The sequence below is a fragment of the Petromyzon marinus genome, chromosome 50 (assembly GCF_048934315.1).
Source record: "Petromyzon marinus isolate PM22_M1 ecotype Great Lakes invasive population chromosome 50, UKy_Petmar_22M1.pri1.0, whole genome shotgun sequence".
In the NCBI taxonomy this organism is placed as follows: Eukaryota; Metazoa; Chordata; class Hyperoartia; order Petromyzontiformes; family Petromyzontidae; genus Petromyzon; species Petromyzon marinus.
In genome coordinates this window covers 4,547,724-4,571,885 of record NC_133716.1, presented here as the reverse complement: position 1 = coordinate 4,571,885, position 24,162 = coordinate 4,547,724, and the positions used below count along the sequence as shown (strand labels likewise).

General features: G+C 53.0%; 1 protein-coding gene across 1 annotated transcript in view; it reads right to left on the bottom strand.

Moving 5' to 3' along the window:
* Positions 1-23,602, bottom strand: part of LOC116953205 (N-acetyllactosaminide alpha-1,3-galactosyltransferase-like) — a 37,772-nt gene extending 14,170 nt beyond the window's left edge. Inside the window, exon 1 of the mRNA XM_032973168.2 lies at positions 23,479-23,602. The gene's annotated coding sequence lies outside the window, so the exon portion shown is untranslated. The remainder of the gene's footprint in view (positions 1-23,478) is intronic.
* Between the last annotated feature and the right edge of the window lie 560 nt (positions 23,603-24,162).

Below are 24,162 nucleotides of genomic sequence, written 5' to 3'. Positions count from 1 at the left end.
CCAGCGAAACGTCGTACAACTTAAATTGTAAATGTTGTGGATTTACTCTCCAACACACCGGTGGGCTCAAGTAGTAACTCATTGGCGCGTTGTTTACGTGGCAAATCCCTTACTAATTGTGGCTGCGTCGGGTGGTGGAGGGTTACGACGCATTTATACTTCGCGCGATCTGACCCAAAAAAAAGTCCTTCACCGCGAATAATGTCGGTCGCGAAAACCGGTTTGCGTGTTGAACTGAAAAAAAAAAGTTGTGAGAGCCGTGGAAACGCCTTCGGCGTCGAAAGATGCATTTAGTTCTAGCGGAATGCGATGAGCGAGTTTAAATTCCTTGCAGCAGCGACGGAGAAAACGTCACCGCGATTGATGCCCATTTCTAAGTGGCGGTCTTCAAGGTGGTGGGGGGTTCTAAACTTGTAAAGCTATAAATACTTTTATTTTATTTTACCAGGTAAGCCCCACTGACCTATACTCCAGAGGAGTTGAGAAGCAGTGCTTGTCATCGGTGTTCATCGCAGCGGTAGACAATCGCTCCTGAACTTTGTCTTGCTGCATCCGAGCTCAGTGTCATGCTTAACTACTAAACAAGTGTTTTGTTTCATATTCTACTCGGTAAGGGACCGCTCTTTTTTTCAGAAGCGACCCTGGCTGTCGAAAATGAGAGCTGAACGAAGTGGCTCATCATCTCGCGGAAATTGTTTAGCAGCAAAATCCTCTAAAACACGCGTGACGTTGATTCTAAACGTGGAGGGAGAAACCGGAGGACACCGAGAAAAAATCCACGCGGCCACGGCTAGAGAGAGGGAGACACCGCAAACTCCAAATATAAAGCAGGCGTCAGGGTCGGGGATCGAACCCACGACCTCCTGCACACCAGGCGAGGTAGTTAACATCTCCTAAGCCACCGTGATGATGATGAGAGAGAGACACCGCAAACTCCAAATAATACAGCAGGCGTCAGGGTCGGGGGATCGAACCCCACGACCTCCTGCATACCAGGCGAGGTAGTTAACATCTCCTAGCCACCATGCCCCCCGACGTTGCGGCAGAACCCTCCTGAAATTGAGTGTCGCTGCTCCTGCGTGCGGTGCGTCAAGGGCGGTCGTGTGACCATTAACTCTGACCCAGCCCCGCACCATTCATGAATAGGTGACGGGTTACGTTCCGGGTTCGTTATTCATTCACTGGTGGAGGCGGCGGCGGGGGGGGGGGGACGCATAATCTTTGGGTCTTTCAGTAAAGTCACGGAGATAGGTTCAAATAAAATAACAAAAAAAACTACGACGTTTCGATCACAACACAAGCGGTCGTCGTCAGGGGGAAAAAAAACCCATTTTCTTTTAACCTTTCTACGTGGCTTTACCGAAAGACCCAAAGAATATGAATTCCTGCAGTCACGAAAGCTTGAAGTCGAGGCGGGACTCGATAAACTATTTTCACTGCAAATTGATTCAACAACGCCATCGTTACGACTTCCCCCACCCCCACTCCCCTCCCCCAGTGCCCGGAGACTCGGGGTGAAGGTTTCAGATTCAGGGCTCCGATTTGGTGGCAGTCCAGTGGCATTGTTGCTGATGAGACTCCGAAAGTCAAAGCCAGTCCTAGCCTATAAACATCGGGCAGTCCAGTGGCATTGGTTCAAGCGAGCCCGTCTCTGCTGATGAGACACCGAAAGTCAAAGCCAGTCCTAGCCTATGAACATCGGGCAGTCCAGTGGCATTGGTTCAAGCGAGCCCGTCTCTGCTGATGAGACACCGAAAGTCAAAGCCAGTCCTAGCCTATGAACATCGGGCAGTCCAGTGGCATTGGTTCAAGCGAGCCCGGCTCTGCTGATGAGACACCGGAAGTCAAAGCCAGTCCTAGCCTATGAACATCGGGCAGTCCAGTGGCATTGGTTCCAGCGAGCCCGTCTCTGCTGATGAGACACCGAAAGTCAAAGCCAGTCTTAGCCTATGAAGACCAAGAGTCCAGCGGCATTGGCTCCTGTGAGCCCGGCTCTGCTGATGAGACACCGAAAGTCAAAACCAGTCTTAGCCTATGAACACCAAGCAGTCCAGCGGCATTGGCTCCTGCGAGCCCAGCTCTGCTGATGAGACACCGGATGTTGAAACCGGTCCACGATTTGAAAAATAAAAGCAAATCCGTTTGCTTAAAAGACGCCGCATGTCGGAATCAGTCCAGAGAGTTGCTTGTGTTGAACCAATCCGTTCCAATTTGACGCTCCCAGAAGGTTGTGTGGCTGATGGGACGTAAAATAAACCCCATTGTTTATCATTTTTAAGGTGGAGACTATGATTTGATTTTTAAACGTTGTTTCGATTAGATATTAAATGCAAGCGGCGGCTTCACCCGAGGTTCTCTCCGTCACGCGATCAATACCCAAGTGTTCCGGTGTCCGAACGCTCAAACGGACTCCGATCACGAGGCGTCGCTAAACCACAACTCGCCATCCCGTGCCACCACCGCTCCTGTGCGCCGCTCCTCAAATTGAGGAACCGTGCTGATTCCCAGGCGGCGCGCGCAACACGCACACGCATGCCTGTACGCTGTCCGTACGTTGCGTGTGCTGTGCGCGTGCCGAACGTCTTTCGCCGCCGTGTGTAGGCAACCGCGCCATCAATCGGAGGCGACGATTGGGCGGCAGCACAACAACCCAAACACGAGAAAGCGATACTAAAGGAATGAGTTGTTGCGAATCTCGATGATTTATTAAAAGGGCACCGCCAAAGGGGACTTGGCTGGGTAGTCCGGTCACGACACTCAGAGCGGGTAACGATGGGCGTGAACAAACCGAGGGGTTCCACGAATACGACATTTGGCCGGGCACCACCGGTCTGGGTCGAATTCCGCGACACTTTGATCTCGGCTCTGGACAAGAACCAGAGAGAAAAAGAGACGAAACAACGCACTGTGTCAACGACTTCCCCGCTGCGAGTCGTTGCGAGTCGTCCTGAGTCGAGAGCCGAGAGAAGATTTCTGTGCAAAGTTCACCGATGCGATCGGAGTTAACGCGAGCAGGGTAGGGGGGGGGGGGGTGCTTGCATGATGAGGCCTCGTGAAGGGGAGTCTTGAGGGTCGCTAATGCAGTTTGACAACTTTTTGAAAACGTGGATGTATTTAAGACCCTGCGCATTGGGCGCCGCGGTGGCTAGGAGATGTTAACTACCTCGCCTGGTCCGCAGGAGGTCGTGGATTCGATCCCGACCCTGACGCCTGCTGTATATTTGGAGTTTGCGGTGTCTCTCTCTTATCATCATCACGGTGGCTAGGAGATGTTAGCTACCTCGCCTAGTGTGCAGGAGGTCGTGAGTTCGAACCCGACCCTGACGCCTGCTGCTGTATGTTTGGGGTTTGCGTGTCTCTCTCTCATCATCATCACGGTGGCTAGCAGATGTTAACTACCTCGCCTGGTATGCAGGAGGTCGTGGGTTCGAACCCGACCCTGACGCCTGCTGCTGTATATTTGGAGTTTAAACTGGGCTATCATTTGCGATGGCCAGCTCGCTTCCGAGAATAAAAAAAAGCGCTACTTACTAGACGCGGGCCCACAGAAGCGGAAGCTGCAGAGTTACTTCTCGGATCGCTTCTCGTTCACGTGACGCTCCGAGCGTCCAGGGACAGCGTGCAGCGCGAGAGTCGCTTCGTTGACATTCCCAGAGACGGAAGTTTGCCCAACAACTGAACCGGAGTTGTTTTAGGGGTTTGTTTGTTTTTATTTATTTACGTGCGGTAAAAAAGGTGACCGGGTCGAGATCATAAACCCACTGCACTTGAGAACCCGGTTTAATCATCACAACTCAGTCTGTGTAAGTCTATGGGTCTCTATGTGAGTCTTTGAGTCTTTATGTGAGTCTATGGGTCTCTGTGTGAGTCTATGGGTCTCTATTTAAGTCTACGGGTCTCTATGTGAGTCTATGGGTCTCTATATACGTCTGTGGGTCTATATATGCGTCACTGGTGGCCGGGTCGAGAGCGTTAACTCACTGCCCTTGAGAACCCGATTTAACCATCACAACTCAGTCCATGTTAAGTCTACGAGTCTCTATGATAAGTCTACGAGTCTCTATGATAAGTCTACGAGTCTCTATGATAAGTCTACGAGCCTCTATGCCAAGTCCACCAGTATGTATATTAAGTCTACGAGTATCTATGTCAAGTCCACCAGTATCTATATTGAGTCTACGAGTATCTAACATAATTCACCAGCTGAGACGACTGCCCTCTCTATGATGATACCAGCTAAGCTCACAGCAATGCCCGGCAGATGCGCGATTTTAGACAGCATCCACATTTGAGGCCATCCCCTCTCTCCTGAGGACTTTGTCCTTCTTCCGCGTGGCTGGTAAACGTCGAATCCATCGGCTATTGGGAGTTAATTATTCCACGATGATAATTTATTCCTTTTTGAAGTCAAGTCAAATTGTTAGCCGTGACCCATAGCGGCAGCGAGAACTAAACTACTTAAAACAAACTACACTATTTTTGAAGCTTTCGCGACTGCAGGAATTACTCTTTGGTTCTTTCGGTAAAGTCACGTGGAAAGAAAACAAATTAAATAGACAGACACACAAGCAGAGCGTCTCTCTATGTGTGTCTGTGTTGTCTCTCTCTCTGTGTGTCTCTGTGTTGTCTCTCTCTGCGTGTGTGTCTGTCTGTGTGTCTCTCTCAGCTTGTGTGCCTGTGTGAGTCTCTCTCTGTGTGTCTGTGTTGTCTCTCTCTGCTTGTGTGTCTGTCTGTGTGTCTATGTTGTGTGTCTCTCTCTCTGTGTGTCTCTGTGTTGTCTCTCTCTGCGTGTGTGTCTGTCTGTGTCTCTCTCTCAGCTTGTGTGCCTGTGTGAGTCTCTCTCTGTGTGTCTGTGTTGTCTCTCTCTGCTTGTGTGTCTGTCTGTGTGTCTATGTTGTGTGTCTCTCTCTCTCTGTGTCTCTGTGTTGTCTCTCTCTGCTTGTGTGTCTGTCTGTGTGTCTATGTTGTGTGTCTCTCTCGGTGTGTCTCTGTGTTTTCTCTCTCTGCTTGTGTGTCTGTCTGTGTGTCTGTGTTGTCTCTCTCTCTGTGTCTCTGTGTTGTCTCTCTCTGATTGTGTGTCTGTCTGTGTGTCTATGTTGTGTGTCTCTCTCTGTGTCTGTGTTGTCTCTCTCTGCGTGTGTGTCTCTCTGTGTGTCTCCGTGTCTGTGTGTTGTCTCTCTCTCAAATTTAATTCTACCTGATGACGGTTGCTTGTGTTGCAATCGAAACGTCGTACTCTATTATTCAATTTATTTTCTTTCAACGTGACTTCAACCAAAAGAACCAAAGAATACAAACTAAACTATTTTTTTTATTTCCCAGGTAAAACCGACTGAGCTGCTTCAAAGCTCTGTTTTTAAGAAGTGAACTGGCCATCACAAATGATGGCTCAACGAAGAGGCAGCTCATTATCATCTCGTGGAAATTTCGAGCAGCCAAATACTCTGAACGCGTGACGTTGATTCTAAATGTGGAGGGAGGGGGGGGAGAAACGCGGAGGACCCGGAGTAATCCACGCGGCCACGGCGAGAGAGAAACACGCAAACTCCAAATAATACAGCAGGCGTTAGGGTCGCGATCGAACCCACGATCTCCTGTATACCAGACGAGGTAGGTAACATTTCCTAGCTACCGCGATGATGATGATGAGAGGGAGAGAGAGAGAACATGGAAACTTCAAATATACACAGCAGGCGTCAGCGTCGGTATCGAACCCACGACATCCTGTATACCGGGCGAGGTAGTTAACATCTCCTAGCCACCGTGATGATGATGAGAGGGAGAGAGAGACGCGCAAAACTCCAAATATACAGCAGGCGTCAGGGTCGCGATCGAACCCACGATCTCCTGTATACCAGGCGAGGTAGTTAACATCCCCTCTAGCCACCGTGGGCGCTCACGGTGGCTTGGAGATGTTCACGACAAAGCAACCAGCACCGTCACCTTACGAGCGTGCGCCTCTGAATGGGCGTTCTCACAAGACGAGCAACGTCTTTGGGCTGCGCTCAAATTCCTCCCGCTCAGTTTCCACCGACGACGAGGCTTGATCGTGCGACACGAATGTTCGCACGACGACAACGCGCCTCGGGCGTTTCAGTCAAATGTTGCTTGTTGAAATAAAAGTAAGCAATTGAGGACACCAAGACGAGTGTCTGAAGCGAGAGTTGGAACAGTGCGTGAGTGAGCGAGGTGGGTGGGCAGCAGTGCCTGCGGCGTGTGTTAGAAAGGGGGCCTGAATTTTAAAAAAAAAACAGATTAAACACACACATGTTTAACTTGCGTAGGAAAGTAATTGTGCTTTTTTCATTTGCAATGCAGCCAGATAATACGACAAATCGCGAACCTTAAACACCCAGTCGTTCGTAAAAGTTGAAGGCGGCATAGTACTATAGTAATAGAGCAAGTGCAGAGTCACGCAACCGGAATTGATAGCTTGAAAGTATTTGGCGCGGGGCCCTTTAAAGTGCAGGGCCCGTAGCATTATGTAGCTAATGTTGCTACGAGGATAATCCGGCGCTGATGGGCTGGTGTAAACTCGTAGGGGGGGGGGAAGGGGCGGCGGAGAATGATGGTGGGTGGATGGGTGATTTAACGAATGGGTAAATTATTGCGCGAAATGATGATTGGATTAAAGGTTGAAGGCTGCATTGTTCAACCAAATGGGAACTCACGTGACCAGGAACAGAGACCAATCTGCCAAAGTCACTGGAGCGATGCAACTTTCAATCTGATAAAACTGAAGTCGCATCTCTTTGAAACTCCTCGTGCGTGCTTCGATTGTTCGCCTTCCCTCCACCTCCGATTAGCACGGTTGGCTACGTGCGGACGCGGCTGTGGTTGATCTTGTTGTAGACCGCCGGGTGGACGAAAGGCGGCGTGGGTGGAGGATTTAAGAAACTTGCCAGCCTCGTTTGAACCGCCACGCTGGGAAGACGGACAATAATTGGAGGATCGTCGTCGCCCGCATTTGCAAGTCCGGCGTGATTAATCGGTCAATTAAAAAAAAAACACCCGCTGGAGCAACATCTGCTACAGTGTCCGCTCACCTCTCGTCCGCACGGTTGTCCAGCAGGTTAAGGCCCCCCCCCCCCCCCCACTGAGCGTCACGTGGCTCTTTTTCGGAAGCGACCTACTTGGGCATCACAAACGGCAGCTCAACGAGAGTGGTGATCATCGTCGTCGCGTGGAAAGCTACAGCAGCAGCCAAAAATTCGACACCGCGTGGCGATGTTGATTCTTGATGTGGATGGGGGGGGGGGGAAACCCGGAGGACCTGAAAAGAAAATCCACGCGACCACGGGAAGCGAGAGAGACACCGCGTACTCCAAATATAGAGCAGCAGGCGTCAGGGTCGGGATCGAACCCACGACCTCCTGTATACCAGGCGAGGTAGTTAACATCTCCTAGCCACCGTGATGATGATGAGAGAGAGACACGCAAACTCCAAATACAGAGCAGCAGGCGTCAGGGTCGGGATCGAACCCACGACCTCCTGTATACCAGGCGAGGTAGTTAACATCTCCTAGCCACCGTGATGATGATGATGAGAGAGAGAGAGATACAAACTCCAAATATACAGCAGCAGGCGCTGTCAGGGTCGGGATCGAACCCACGACCTCCTGCATATCAGGCGAGGTAGTTAACATCTCCTAGCCACCGTGATGATGATGATGAGAGAGAGACACGCAAACTCCAAATATACAGCAGCAGCAGGCGTCAGGGTCGGGTTCGAACCCACGACCTCCTGTATACCAAGCGAGGTAGTCAACATATCCCTAGCCACCGTGGCGGCTAGGGATATGTCGGCTTCTTCCTCGTCGCCCGCATGCGTTAATTTTGTTGTTGGGGGGCAAAGGTCCCCATAGGCATGTGGACAACCTCCCCCTTCGCGGTGAAGCGGAGAGCGCGCGCGCGAGAGAGAGAGACGAGGCGCGAGTAATCGCGCCAAGCGTGACGTGGCGTTGGGTGGAATTAGAAGGGAAATAAAAACCTGTTCCTACAAACCGGCATTCTCGCGTCCGTACCGCATCGCAGAAGGCCGTCCGCCGTCTTTGCATAACTCAAGGTCGCTGCTGGCGATGCAGTTTTGTTCGTGGTCGAGGGGGTGGGGGTGGGGGGGTTGGAGAGGTGGCACGGGGTGGCGAGGGGAGGCGATGGGAGCAGCGGCGACGTGGTTTAGCGACTCCTCGCGATCGGAGTCCGTTTGAGCGTTAGGACATCCGAACAGCTGGGATTGGTCCCGTGGCGGATAGAACCTCGGGTGAAGCCGCCGCTTGGATTTATTATCCAAACAAACTATGCGAACAATAAATAAACAACACCTACTTCCCATGTTTGTGTCCATGGAAACATGTTTAAAAAAAACATATTTTTATTTTGTTGCACATTCCATCAGCCACACAGCCATCTGGGTAGTGCCTCAAATCAGCAAGCATCGGGGTCAATAATAACAGCAACCGTTCTGAACTGGTTCCAACACGCAGTGTCTCGTCCGTAAGCACAGAGGTTGCGCAAACATTTGGCTCAGAACGAGCACACTCCGGACCCCGGCTTCGACGTTGCAGCGTCTCATCGGCAGAGGCGGTGCCTCGCTTGAATCAGCGATGCTGCTGAGGTGCCCCCGAATCGGAACCCTGAATCCGAATTGGGAAATGTTCCCGTGGCACAAGGGGGGGGGGGGCGGGGTTGAGAAGCCACGCCGTGTCGTGTTCGACATCGCAGCTTGGCCAGCCTCTACCTTGCCAACATAACCACGTGGTGGCCCATTGCCGCCGTGCGGTTTGTACGTAGGCTCAGTAATTGTCCCCCCTCCCCACATCCTCCCCTTCCTCTCACCTCTGTCCATCACTATCCACCCAGGCTGCGTTCTTCAATTGACTGTTGGCCGTCTGACAGGCGTCACGCTACTCCGCATTCGAAATGCGCGCCCCACTGTTTGCTCTGGAGGGACGGCCGTGCACTTTAACCCATTCAACAGACTGTGCCTCATTCACCCACCCACTTTCTCATTCTCTCACTCACCCACCCACTCACCCATCCATCGACTTAGTCACCCACCCACTTACTCACCCACTCATTCACTCACTCGTCCATCCACTCACTCACCCACTCAGTACCTCGCCCACTCATTCACCCACTCACACAGCCACTTACTCACCCACCCAGTAACTCACCCAATCATTCTCTCACTCATCCATCCACTCACTCACCCACCCAGCAACCACATCCACTCATTCGGCCACTCACTCACACACCTCACCCGCCCGTCCGATAACTCACCCACCCAATCCACTCATTCTCCTACTCACCCACCCACCCGCTCACCACACCGCAGGCCACCCTCACTGCTCGCTCTGCCTCTTCCCTCGCATCGCTCCACCGTGGAATCCCCTCCTCCCATCATCACCATCACGGACTTGCTCCTCCCTACGTGCATGCCCTCCGTCGGCCACGTACGTTCCACCAAGATCATTACGATCCTCAGACAGTGCACTGCTCACTGTCGTCACCGTCTTAGGTGGTGACGGCACCTTTGCAATTGCGACAGCTGAACTCTGCAACTCTGCAACTCGCTGCCCCTTCCAGGTCGAGGACATCCGAGACACGGATCTTTGAATCTCGACGAAAAACGTCTCCGCTGAAAATGGCTTCCTCTCTCGCCTTCGTTTCAAACGTCTTCCTCACCCCTCTCCATGGTCGACGTTTAACTCTTTTCCTCCTTCCCATGCATGATTGTTTAAGGGCGCTTTTAATTTAAATTATCATCATCACGATCGTCACCATCATGACTATCATCATCACAATCATCATCACGATCGTCACCACCATGACTATCATCATCACAATCATCAGCACGATCGTCACCATCCTGACTGTCACCATCACCATGATCACAATCGCCACTATCATCACCACCAACACCATCAAACGCGTTCTCCGCTCTCGCCTCTTGCGACAACTAAGAATGAGCAGTGATGCTTATCCCTGGACGCGTGGCGGCTTTTAGGTCTTCGGTGCCGGCAGTTCTGGTGGCCGCGATCGTCAACATTTGGGGCGCACCACGGCCATGTGGCTGGCCGGGGCGCCACGGTGGCTAGGAGATGTTAACTACCTCTCCTGGTATACAGGAGGCCGTGCGATCGATCTCGACCCTGACGCCTGCTGCTGTATATTTGGAGTTTGCGTGTCTCTCTCTCTGTCATCATCACGGTGGCGAGGAGATGTTAACTACCTCTCCTGGTATACAGGAGGCCGTGCGATCGATCTCGACCCTGACGCCTGCTGTATATTTGGAGTTTGCGTGTCTCTCTCTCTGTCATCATCACGGTGGCGAGGAGATGTTAACTACCTCTCTAGGTATACAGGAGGTCGTGGGATCGATCTCGACCCTGACGCCTGCTGTATATTTGGAGTTTGAGTTTCTCTCTCTCTCTCTGTCATCATCATCACGGTGGCGAGAAGATGTTAACTACCTCACCTAGTATACAGGAGGCCGTGGTTTGGAATTTGCGTGTCTCTCTCTCTGTCATCATCATCGCCTGGTATGCAGGAGGTCGTGGGTTCGATCCCCAACCCTGACGCCTGCTGCTGTATATTTGGAGTTTGCGTGTCTCTCTCTCTGCACGTGATCGCGTCACGCGTCTAGAGAATTTGCCTACTGTTCATAGATTTCGACACGATAAGCCGCTGCGTTTGGCCTGTCATTTGCGACGGCCAGGTCGCTCTGCAACTCAGTTGGGGTGGCTTACATTGTGCAATGAGCGACTTGCACTAGACGTCGGATAGAGCAGTGGTCCCCAAACTTTTTGGCACCAGGTACCGGTTTCGTGGGGGTTCATCATTAGGTCTTTCCCCCTTTTCAAAGAAGCTCTCCAGCGACGTTTTTTTTTTACTCATTTTGGCTGCTAGGGGGTTAGAACTTGTGGGCTTACCAACACCACGTGACTGAGACAAGTGCGCAGTGCGGGAAAGAGGCGCGGATGGAAGCGGTGAATAATAAAATAATGGGCGGGCCACGCTTGGCACAACACAGGCCAGCACTGGTTCATCCTCACACCCGACTATAACTCTAGGCAGTAACACCTCCAGCGGCGACACGCACAGCCGATCGCTCTCCTGCAGCCTGCAGAAACGTTCTGATCGAGTAACCACTTTGCGGTGGTGCGGGCAAGCGACACGGTGGCATTGTCCTCCTCCTCCTCTCTCTCTCCCTCTAATCTCCCTTGACAGTCGTGGCGTGACCAGGTGTGTGTGTGTTAGTGTGCGAGTGGATGTGCACAGGTAAGGCTCCATTGTGATAGTCTCCTCAAAGCGGGGGTTGGGGGGGGGGGATTTTTACTGCCACTGTTTAAATCGGACGGCGATGTGTCCACGAGTTGTGTACCCGTCCCCTCCTGGAACCCTCCTCGATGCCTACCCATCTGTGTGTGATCCACCAACTCTCACTGCTGCTGCTGCCTGCACAGGCAACCCACATGCATAGCCACCACCAAAGACAAAGCCCCCCCCCCTTCCCCGTATATCCTCCACAGACTGTAGGGACAAGTGCTGTTAGCGAGTAGCAAAGACAAAGATCCCCCGTATAGCCTTAACAGACTGTTGGGGCAAGTGCTGTTAGCAAGCAGCACGTACGAAGGCCGGAACGCAACACGAGGGGTTGGGTGGCCAGCAGCACGCCCGGCCGCCTTTGTCTCCCCAGTGGCGATGTTTTAGACATCGCATCAGGTACTCGTTTGAGGCTGAGTCAACTTAGGGGAGGAGGCCCAAGACCGGTTCAGATAATCGTCACCGGTGTTGGCCGTGAGCGGGAATCGAACCTCGGGTCGCCGGGTTTGTAGAGCAGCGTAGCGCTAACCGCTGCACCACCGCTCACCCACCAATACCAACACCCGCCATTCGTCACGAAGTGACGGTGACGTCACAACGGGGCCTGTGCCAAGGCCACGTGCACTTGAGGCCACGTGAAGTGTTGAAGGCTCGCCGACAGGAGGACAGACCCAGCAGGTGCCATGGGTCGGCTGACTCAGATGACCGATAGATGCACCACCAGCTCTACCCCCTACTGTGCCAAGCTAGGTGCAGGAGGGACAGACCCTGCAGGTGCCATGGGTCGGCTGACTCAGATGACTGGTAGATGAACCACCAGCTGTACCCCCCTACTGTGCCAAGCTAGGTGCAGGAGGGACAGACCCTGCAGGTGCCATGGGTCGGCTGACTCAGATGACCGATAGATGCACCACCGGCTGTTACCCCCCTACTCTGCCAACTCGCTGTATTTTATCCGCCCGGCGCTCCGCTCGTTGTTGTGAGCGTCGCTCCCCTGCCTTCCGTTGTTGCTGGAGGGCAACTGCCTCCAACTGCCCAACAGCAGCGTCCTCACCCTCCACCACCACCCGGCTAAGAGGCACTTGCCCCCAACGGCCAGTGAAAGGCTACACGGGGGATCTTTGTCTGAGTTTGCTATGCTAATTGCGTTGACGAATATGTGAATTGCTTGCATTCTGTATTGCCCGCGGCACACCAGACACACCTGAGTTGTCGTCTCCACACACACACACACACCTGTGCTTCCACCACTGTACATGAGTTATTCAAATCACAGTTTGAGCCCCCAGGCCCTCACCAGGTGAGTCTTCAAATCGGTAAAGAGTGGACCAGGTGAGTCTGGAATAGGTTAGAGTTGAACAAATCAATGTGGAACGGGTGAGTCTTGAATAGTTGGGGATCGATCCCCTGGTACCAATGACCGGTACCAGCGGTGTCAAGATCGGCCTCTGTGGAGGAGGCTCGTGAAGGACGCTGCTGCTGGGCAGTTGGAGGCAGTCGCCCTCCATCAACAACAACAGAGGGCAGAGGAGCAACGCTCACAACAGCGAGCGGAGCAGTGGGTGGCTAAAATACAGCAAGTTGGCACGGTAGGGGGGGGGGGCACAGCTTTGTGCATCGGCCAGTCATCTCAGGCAGTCAACCCATGGCACCTCGCTGGGTCTGTCCCGTGATCTCCGGCCAGCGGGCCTTTGACACATCACGTGACGGCCTCGCAGTGCCCAGTCTCCACCTTCGAATTACGTTCGTACCACTCACAATTAAGCGATTTGGTTTGTAGGCCACGTACAACGTATCGTCGTGAAGCCATCCACTACCTCGTACCCTCCCCCACCCACCCCCACCCTCAAAAGATAATAACGAGAATTGTTCAATCAAATGTATTTACGAAGAGCATTGTTCTTCAAGAAAATAAAGTATTCATTACTGGAACAGTTGGTGCAGAAACCCGCGACCATGGAGCAGAGCTTCCCACTGACCACTGGCTTGTCATGACCCCGCCCAATCCCACAGTGGCCTGGTCTCGGCTCGCCGATGAGCCTCTTGCAAGCGAGACTCTCATCATCGCTTCGCAACTGAGGTTGGCATCGCCACCCCCCCTCCCCACCCTCATCCCCCCTCACTTGTCGTGATGCCCAGGGGAAGCGGGCGAGTTTCAGGACGTCAGCTGGAGCAGCGATCCAGACCGCTCCCCCCCCCCCCCCCCACCTGCTCGCTAACGGCCGGAGGTTGCTTCTGCCCAGGTTTTTAAAAATTGAATCGGACAGGCCCACTCGCACCGTCAACAAACCTTTCTCACGTCCGAGAACGTTGAGGCCTAACCCCACGCCAGCCCTCCCGTCGCTCCCGGAGGTTTTTGTTTTGTTTGGGAAGGCCGTGGGGGAGCAGCGAGGGTGAGCGGCCCGGCCCGTGGTAAGCGAGTTGCTGAGCTGTCTCGGGTAGCACGCGAAAAGGAAATCACTCTGAACACCCCATCGCCAAGAGGCAACTTGAAGCGCCACAACTCACTACGTCCCTGAAGGGAAAGAACGCTGATCCGGTCTTCGATCCCTACCCCCTTCCCCAGTTTTTGCCGAGCATTTCTGCAAATTCTTGCAGTCGGGGAAACCCCTTACGCTCAAACAAATATCGCGGGGCGATGGTGGAGTTTGACCCTGTTGGTGCTGCTTCACCTCGATATGTTGGAGGAAGGAGCCGCTGCTCGCGAGCGGTTGACTGATGTGCCATCTAATAATAGGGTTTTTCCACTTTTTTTGGGCAACAACACTGAAACTTTTTTTTACAAGGATTCATGTCTGCATTAACCACAATACCTGCAGTCAAAATGCAAACAAAAAACATACTATGATGATATATGCATTGTCCTTGAAACTGATTGGTCCACACCAAGGGACGGCATTTTGACTGCCGGTATTGTGGTTAATGCAAACATGAATCCTTGTAAAAAGGTTTCAGTTTTGTTGCCAGAAAAAAGGGGGAAACCCTATTATTACATTTTGGTACTGGCAAAGGAGGTCTAATGATGATGTGCCATCTGTTGAGGAAATGGGCGATTCGGAGCTTGAATTCAGGTGGAGCGCCCAGTGGAGATGACCTCTCAATGGAACTGCCGATGGAATGGTGGCGTTTGTGTGCAGACTGCCCTATGTTAAATCATTACGACTGTCAGATCCGTAGGACGGGTTCCGCTGGATTCGAAGGTCGCCCCCATGTTTTAAAACGGGGACCGCACTGATTGCATTAACTGCCGGGGAATCTCCCTCCTTAGTGTGCCGGGAAAGGTCCTGGAACGGATGATTCAACATCGTCCCCTTGCTAGTCAGCACGCCCAGGAGAGGCTCGCGGAGCCCCGATGTGGGTTCAGACCAGGGACGGTCTTGCACGAACGCCAGATTCTCCCTCGTGGTGACATCACCACCACTTCTGTTGAAGGCTACACGGGGGATCTTTGTCTTTGACAATTTCTCAGAGCAGTAGTGCCCCCCCCACCCCCGCCACGCCCGCTCCCCATCCACCAAAGGCCCGAATCGTAACAGCGGCCAGCCACAAACAGCACCGTCGATATTATTATAATAGCTAAGGGTGTTGTGCATCACGGTTCCTGTATGCTGTTGTTGTTTGTTGTTGTTATTGTCGTATAAGAGCTTGGTGGTGGTGGTGGGGGGGGGGGGTGTAAGAGATGATGGTGGTGGTAATGTGGGGTTGTTTGCGCCAATTTATTTCCATCTTATCGTGTTCGACATCTTGTCGCAGGAGGCAAATTTGGCGGAGGATGTGGCATTGTGGTTTTAGTAACCCGAGTAGCGCTCTGCTGCTGCTGCGGTGAGCAGCTTGGAAGGCGAAATTAAAACTGACTCCGAATGCTCTTATCACGCACACCACATGCACACCAAGGCCGTAGCCATGGAGTCAACATTGGGGGGGACCAAATCTTCCAGGGGGTCTGGGGGTCCCCCACCCAGAAAAAAATAATCTAAATTTGAAAACGAATTTCCTGCCATTTCCTGCCTAAAATATAAAAACAATAACTAACACATAGGATGGACTTTATATTTGTTATTCTTGGTTCTTTCGATAAAGTCACGTAGAAGGGAAACAATAAAATAATTAAAATATAAAGCAATAAAATTCTCACGACGTTTCGACTGCAACACAAGCAATCATCATCAGGTGTGAAAACCACAGCAAGAAAATTTGAAAAAAGTGGCGGGTTTTTTTAACGTTAGCACCACGGAGAGCGATTTGGCAGTTTTTCAGATGGACGAGTCTATCTATGTTCGGAAAAGAGGAGGCGAAAATAATGGATGCGGTCTGAAAGCCACCGTAAGCGTGAACAATCAATTAAGACTCGAAATGGTTTATCAAATCCTTCCAATGATTGCTAAGCCAGAATCCATCTTCTCGGTTGAAATCGTCTCTGTGTTCGTATATGTGCATAGCCTCATGAACGATGGCTTGCAGAGAACCTCTATCTTGGAGAAGTCAATGTCATGCGAGCCGACTGAATTATAACAGTGATCTGCCACGGCCGAGGTGTTGGTCCTACCGTGTTTTAGGTCTGCTTTGTGTTCACGGATGCGGTCCGAGACATGTCGTGAGGATTTTATTGTTTTATATTTTTATTATTTTATTGTTTCTCTTTTACGTGACTTTACCGAAAGAACCAAGAATATGAATCCCTGCAGTCACGAAAGCTTTAAATCAACATTTATTTTTATTGTTTACAATAATGTCTAATAGTGGTATTGTATTACATTGCTCTGTTTTTTCTTTTTACCTTTTCTTGGTTCATTGTATGTAATGGCAGAGATTAGTGATTCATAAAGTACAACCACAATCACATAAACAGAAATCTATTTGATAGCAATATATTGGGGGGGACATTTTGAGCATATTTTAATATTGGGGGGGGATGTGTATATTGGGGGGGGGGGATATGTCCCCCCCCCAATATATATTATGATTACGGCCTTGATGCACACACACACAAATCCCACGTGTAGCCTATGACGGACTGCTGGGGCAAGTGCTCTTTGGAAGCAAGAAGCAAGCTATGAAGGCCACGACCGGCCACCTCTGTCCAGTAGCAGTGATTTCACTGCTACTGGACATCGTCACAGCGAGGGGAGACGTCACAGAGAGGAGAGACGTCACAGAGAGGGGAGACGTCGTCACAGAGAGGGGAGACGTCGTCACAGAGAGGAGAGACGTCGTCACAGAGAGGGGAGACGTCATCACAGAGAGGAGAGACGTCACAGAGAGGGGAGATGTCACAGAGAAGGGAGACGAAGTCACAGAGAGGGGAGACGTCACAGAGAGAGGAGACGACGTCACAGCGATGGGAGACGTCATCACAGAGAGGGGAGACGTCACGGAAAGGGGAGACGTCACAGAGAGGGGAGATGTCGTCACAGCGAGGGGAGACGTCGTCACAGAGGGGAGACGTCGTCACAGAGAGGAGAGACGTCGTCACAGAGAGGGGAGACGTCATCACAGAGAGGAGAGACGTCACAGAGAGGGGAGATGTCACAGAGAGGGGAGACGAAGTCACAGAGAGGGGAGACGTCACAGAGAGAGGAGACGACGTCACAGTGATGGGAGACGTCATCACAGAGAGGGGAGACGTCACGGAAAGGGGAGACGTCACAGAGAGGGGAGATGTCGTCACAGAGAGGGGTGACGTCATCACAGAGAGGGGAGACGACGTCACAGCGAGGGGAGACGTCACAGAGAGGGGAGACGTCGTCACAGAGAGGGGAGACGTCATCACAGAGAGGAGAGACGTCACAACGAGGGGAAACGTCACAGCGAGGGGAGACGTCACAGAGAGGAGAGACGTCACAGAGAGGGGAGACGTCGTCACAGAGAGGGAAGACGTCATCACAGAGAGGAGAGACGTCACAGCGAGGGGAGACGTCACAGCGAGGGGAGACGTCACAGAGGGGGGAGACGTCACAGAGAGGGGAGACGTCGTCACAGCGAGGGGTGACGTCGTCACAGCGAGGGGAGACGTCACAGAGAGGGGAGACGTCACAGAGGTGGGAGACGTCACAGAGAGGGGAGACGACGTCACAAAGAGGGGAGACGACGTCACAGAGAGGGGAGACGACGTCACAGAGAGGGGAGATGCTCTGATCATAATAATTCTCGTCGTCTTTGAAACTGATTGGCCTACACCAGGGGCGGCCTTCTTCGTCGCCTCGTTCCCCCACCGGTGTTAGACGACAGAACAACACCAAAAGGCGACCCCGACAAAGACAACGCCAGTATCAGAACACCTACGGCTCGGGTCGAGCAGTTCTGTCCACGGGATACCAGCTTTGTTTGCACTGTAGCAGGGTGACTCATTTGAGGCCGAGTCGACCTAGGGGAAGCCCAGCCGCCCATTCAGATAATCGTCGCTGGTATGGGCACGGAGAGGCGTTCTGCAGGTCAGAACGCGTCTCCAGTTGCCTGTATTCCCCTCCTCCTCCTCCTCTCATTACCACCACCACCACCATCATCTCTTACACCCCCACCACCACCACTAACAACAACAAACAACAACAGCATACAGGGACCGTGATGCACAACACCCTTAGCTATTATTACAATATCGACGGTGCTGTTTGTGGCTGGCCGCTGTTACGATTCGGGCCTTTGATGGATGGGGAGCGGGCGTGGTGGGAGGGCTACTTCTCTGAGCAAATTGTCAAAGACAAAGATCCTCCGAGTAGCCTTCAACAGACTGTAGGGGCAAGTGCTGTTCGCAAGCAGCACCTATGAAGGCCGGCGCTGCACACGAGGGGGGTGGGTGGCCAGCACCACGCCCGGCCGCCTTTGTCTCCCCAGTGGCGAAGTTTTTACACACCGCACCAGGTACTCGTTTGAGGCTGAGTCGACCTAGGGGAGGCCCAGTGATCGGTTCCGACAATCGGTTACCGGTGGTGGCCGTGAGCGGGAATCGAACTCGGGTTGCTGCGTTCGTAGCGCAGCGTAGCGCTAACCACTGCACCACCGCTCCCCGCTACGTACACACAATGCAGACGCGTGCATGCAAATACAAGTCTAATTAATGAAACAAAATTACACGTCTGTGCATGTAAGCATTCACAAAGACTGTAGACTACGTATGTGCAATGCGATGGGCGTATAAGACTCGTATCTTCACAATCACTATATAGACTCACACAGAGACCCATCGACTCACACAAAGACCCATAGACTCACACAGAGACCCATAGATTCACACAGAGACCCATAGACTCACACAGAGAACCATTGACTCACACAGAGACACAGACTCACACAGAGACCCGTAGTCTCACACAGAGAACCGTTGACTCACACAGAGACACAGACTCACACAGAGACCCGTAGTCTCACACATAGACCCAAAGACTCACACAAAGACCCATAGACTCACACAAAAACCCATAGACTCACACAGCGACACAGACTCACACAGAGACCCATCGACTCAAACAGACACCCATTGACTCACACAGAGACCCATAGACTCACACAAAGACCCATCGACTCACACAAAGACCCATCGACTCACACAAAGACCCATAGACTCACACAAAGACCCATAGATTCACACAGAGACCCATAGACTCACACAAAGACCCATCGACTCACACAAAGACCCATCGACTCACACAAAGAGCCATCGACTCACACAGAGACCCATAGACTCACACAAAAACCCATAGATTCACACAGAGACACATAGACTCACACAGAGACCCATCGACTCAAACAGAGACCCATTGACTCACACAGAGACCCATAGACTCACACAAAGACATATAGACTCACACAGAGACACATAGACTCACACAAAGACCCATAGATTCACACAAAGACCCATAGATTCACACAGAGACCCATAGACTCACACAAAAACCCATCGACTCACACAAAGACCCATAGATTCACACAGAGACCCATAGACTCACACAAAGACCCATAGACTCACACAGAGAACCATTTACTCACACAGAGACACAGACTCACACAGAGACCCATAGACTCACACAAAGACCCATCGACTCACACAGAGACCCATCGATTCAAACAGAGACCCATTGACTCACACAGAGACCCATAGACTCACACAGAGACACATAGACTCACACAAAGACCCATAGACTCACACAGAGACCCATAGACTCACACAAAGACCCATCGACTCACACAGAGACCCATAGACTCACACAAAGACCCATCGACTCACACAGAGACCCATAGACTCACACAAAGACCCATAGACTCACACAGAGACCCATAGACTCACACAAAGACCCATAGATTCACACAGAGACCCATAGACTCACACAGAGACACAGAGACTCACACAGAGACCTATTGAGTCACACAGAGGCACAGACTCACACAGAGACCCGTAGTCTCACACAGAGACCCGTAGACTCACACAGAGACCCAAAGACTCACACATAGACCCATTGACTCACACAGAGACCCATTGACTCACACAGAGACCCATCGACCCACACAGAGACCTATAGACTCACACAGAGACACAGACTCACACAGAGACACAGACTCACACAGAGACACATAGACTCACACAAAGACACATAGACTCACACAGAGACACATAGACCCACACAGAGACCCCTAGTCTCACACAGAGACCCATCGACTCACACAGAGACACATTGACTCACACAGAGACACATAGACTCACACATAGACACATAGACTCACACAGAGACACATAGACTCACACAGAGACCCATAGACTCACACAGAGACACAGACTCACACAGAAACGCATTGACTCACACAAAGACCCATAGACTCACACAGAGACCCGTAGTCTCACACAGAGACCCATCGACTCACACAGAAACCCATAGACTCACACAGAAACACATAGACTCACACAGAGACCTATTGAGTCACACAAAGACCCATCGACTCACACAGAGACCCACAGACTCACACAGAGACACATAGACCCACACAGAGACCCGTAGCCTCACACAGAGACCCATCGACTCACACAGAGGCCCATAGACTCACACAGAGACCCATAGACTCACACAGAGGCCCGTAGACTCACACAAAAACCCATAGACTCACACAGAGGCCCGTAGACTCACACAAAAACCCATAGACTCACAGAGACACAGACTCACACAGAGACACATAGACTCACACAGAGACACATAGACCCACACAGATACACAGACTCACACAGAGACACATAGACTCACACAGAGACACAGAGACCCACACAGAGACCCCTAGACTCACACAGAGACCCATCGATCCACACAGAGACCCATAGACTCACACAGAGGCCCATAGACTCACACAGAGACACATAGACCCACACAGAGACCCGTAGTTTGTTGTCCTTCCCCCGCACCTCCGATGAGCACGGTTTGGCCACATACAGTGCGAAAGAAGTTAAAACGCACATGCGTGCACTCACGCCGGAGCGGTGGCGCAATGGTTAGCGCACTGCGGCTGTGAACCGCACGACCCAAGCAGGGTCGGCCCCATCACGTCGGACGCCGCCTGCGAGTTGTACCCGAAGAGGACCTCGGCACTTGACCGGCGTGGTGAAGTATGGCCAAACTACAACAAAAGAGCGCAAATGCTGACATAGAGCGAGAGAGGAGAGAGAGGGCGAGGAGAGAAAAGCCCCACCTAAGCGCAGAGATAAAGATCGCCCGTGTAGCCTTTGGCTAACAGCTGGGGCAAGTGCGGGTAGCCAGCGCCGACACGGCGACAGGTGAGTGGGGTCGCCAGCACCACACCGGGCCGCCTTTGTCTCACGATGTTTACTTACTCATTTAAGGCCCAGTCGACCTAGGTGTGGAGGTGAGGGAGGGCCGGGTTGTCCGCCCCAGGAGCGGTTCAAAACAGATCGATGAGCGTCGTTATTGGGCCGTGAGCGGGAATCGAACTCGGACCCGCCGACTCTTCCGCTGTCACCGTTTTGAGTCCTCCGAAATTTTTGAGCGGGCGCTTTTAAGAGGAGCTCACCGCTCGAGTCGCTACCATTGCTGTTTGTTGTTGTTGTTGTTATTATCAGGCCACAGACGGCCGCGGGAGGTGATCGGGTGGGCAAAACGCGGAATCCGCGATGCAACACAATGCAGCAGCCGACGTTTCGGTCAATGGCCCTCCTGCTCCTTCTTCTTCCCCAAACGTCGCCTCTGTCGTCGTCTCATCCCTTGTGCCACCGAGCGCGTTGCGAGCTTCACAAACACGCACTTAGGCGCGCGAGGGCGACGTTTCGGGCGCCGTGCCTATTCGCAGTACCCCAGGAGGCTCGTCTATAACATGGCCAGCAATGTCTCATTCCCCTGTCGTCGTCATCGTCGTCGTTATAATGGGCTTTGATCGATCCACTGCTGTATTGAAAGCATCCGCCCACCCATCATAACAGCCGCGGGACGCGATCCAGCCGTCAGCCCGCCTGCCTCGAACACACCGCGAGCTCAATTCATCGCTCCGTCTCCTCCGTCGTTGTTAGCACTCAACACATTATCGGATGTTGTTGTTGGTTGTGGTTGTTGTTGGCTGTTGTTGTTGTCTATTACGCGTGCACCACTGCCAACGCAGTCTCGCACCAACAACGACAACAACGACAATGACGACGACGACACAAAACAACAATTTAAGACGCATCCGGACCTCGGAGTCTCCGCGCAGAGAGGAGGCTGTGATGGAGGTCACCGGAGAGGCGAGTCGAACCCCTCACTCCTACCTCCTACCTCCTCACTCCTACCTCCTCACTCTTTACTCTTTACCTCTCACTCCTCACTCCTTCCTCACTCCTTACTCCTACCTCACTCCTACCTCCTCACTCCTACCTCCTCACTCCTACCTCCTCACTCTTTACTCCTACCTCACTCCTCACTCCTACCTCCTCACTCCTCACTCCTACCTCCTCACTCCTTACTACTTCCTCCTCACTCTTTACCTCTCACTCCTCACTCCTACCTCCTCACTCCTACCTCCTCACTCCTTCCTCACTCCTCACCCCTCACTCCTCACTCCTACCTCCTCACTCACTCCTCACCCCTCACTCCTCACTCCTTCCTCACTCCTCACTCCTTCCTCCTCACTCCTTCCTCACTCCTCACTCTTTACCTCTCACTCCTCACTCCTTCCTCCTGACTACTTCCTCCTTACTACTTCCTCCTCACTCCTCACTCCTGACCCCTCACTCTTCACCCCTCACTCCTCACTCCTCACTCTTTACCCCTCACTCCTCACTCCTCACCCCTCACCCCTCACTCCTCACCTTCACTCCTCACTCCTCACCCTCACTCTTTACCCCTCACTCCTCACTCCTCACTCTTTACCCCTCACTCCTCACCCCTCACCCCTCACTCCTCACCCTCACTCCTCACTCCTCACCCTCACTCCTTACCCCTCACTCCTCACTCCTCACCCTCACTCCTCACTCCTCACCCTCACTCCTCGCCCTCACTCTTTACCCCTCACTCCTCACTCCTCACCCCTCACCCCTCACTCCTCACCTTCACTCCTCACTCCTCACCCTCACTCCTCACTCTTTACCCCTCACTCCTCACTCCTCACTCTTTACCCCTCACTCCTCACCCCTCACCCCTCACTCCTCACCCTCACTCCTCACTCCTCACCCTCACTCCTTACCCCTCACTCCTCACTCCTCACCCTCACTCCTCACTCCTCACCCTCACTCCTCGCCCTCACTCTTTACCCCTCACTCCTCACTCCTCACCCTCACTCCTCACCCCTCACTCCTCACCCCTCACCCCTCACTCCTCACCCCTCACTCCTCACCCCTCACTCCTCACCCCTCACTCCTCACTCCTCACCCCTCACTCCTCACCCCTCACTCCTCACTCCTCACCCCTCACTCCTCACCCCTCACTCCTTACCCCTCACTCCTCACTCCTTACCCCTCACCCCTCACTCCTCACTCCTCACCCCTCACTCCTCACCCCTCACTCCTTACCCCTCACTCCTCACTCCTTACCCCTCACCCCTCACTCCTCACTCCTTACCCCTCACCCCTCACTCCTCACTCCTCACCCCTCACTCCTCACTCCTTACCCCTCACCCCTCACTCCTCACTCCTTACCCCTCACCCCTCACTCCTCACTCCTTACCTCTCACCCCTCACTCCTCACTCCTTACCTCTCGCGCTCGGGGCTTGGCGCGACCTGAGAGGTCTCGCGTGAGGTTCCGTGCGGTTCGCCCGCGTCTCAGTCGATCGCGGGAGCGTTGCTCGCTGCCCCACTGAGCGCCTGCCCGTGTGTGTGCCTCCCTCCTCCCTTGCACCTGAACCAGACACCTCCTCCTCCTCATCCTCCTCCTCATCCTCCTCCCCCCACCTTCAACACCGCCGCCACCGCTGCAGCTTCTTCACACCCCCCCCCCACCCCCCGAATTTTCTTTGTCCATCTCTGGCATCGCCTCCTCTTACCTGCATCAGCCATCCCCCGCTTCTCTCTCCCTCCACCCAGCATCATCTCTCCCTCCCCCCATCCCTCCCTCTAGCCCCCCCCCACACTCCCTTTTGCCCTCCTCCCAAAACAACCCCCCCCCCTCCCCGTCTCGAGAGCCATCTCCTCACATCCCTCCCTGTTCCTCCACCCCCACCCCACCCCCAACATCCCCCCCTCCCTCTAGCCCCCCCACCCACATCCCTCTCCCCCCCTCCCTCTAGCCCCGCCCCCACATATCTCCCTCCCTCTAGCCCCCCCTCCTCCTCAACCCTCCTTCTTTACCCCCCCCCCACATCCCTCCCTCTCTTTCCACCCTCCCCTTTCTCCCTCTCCCTGCCTACCTGTATCAGCGCAATCATCACCTGTGTGCAGT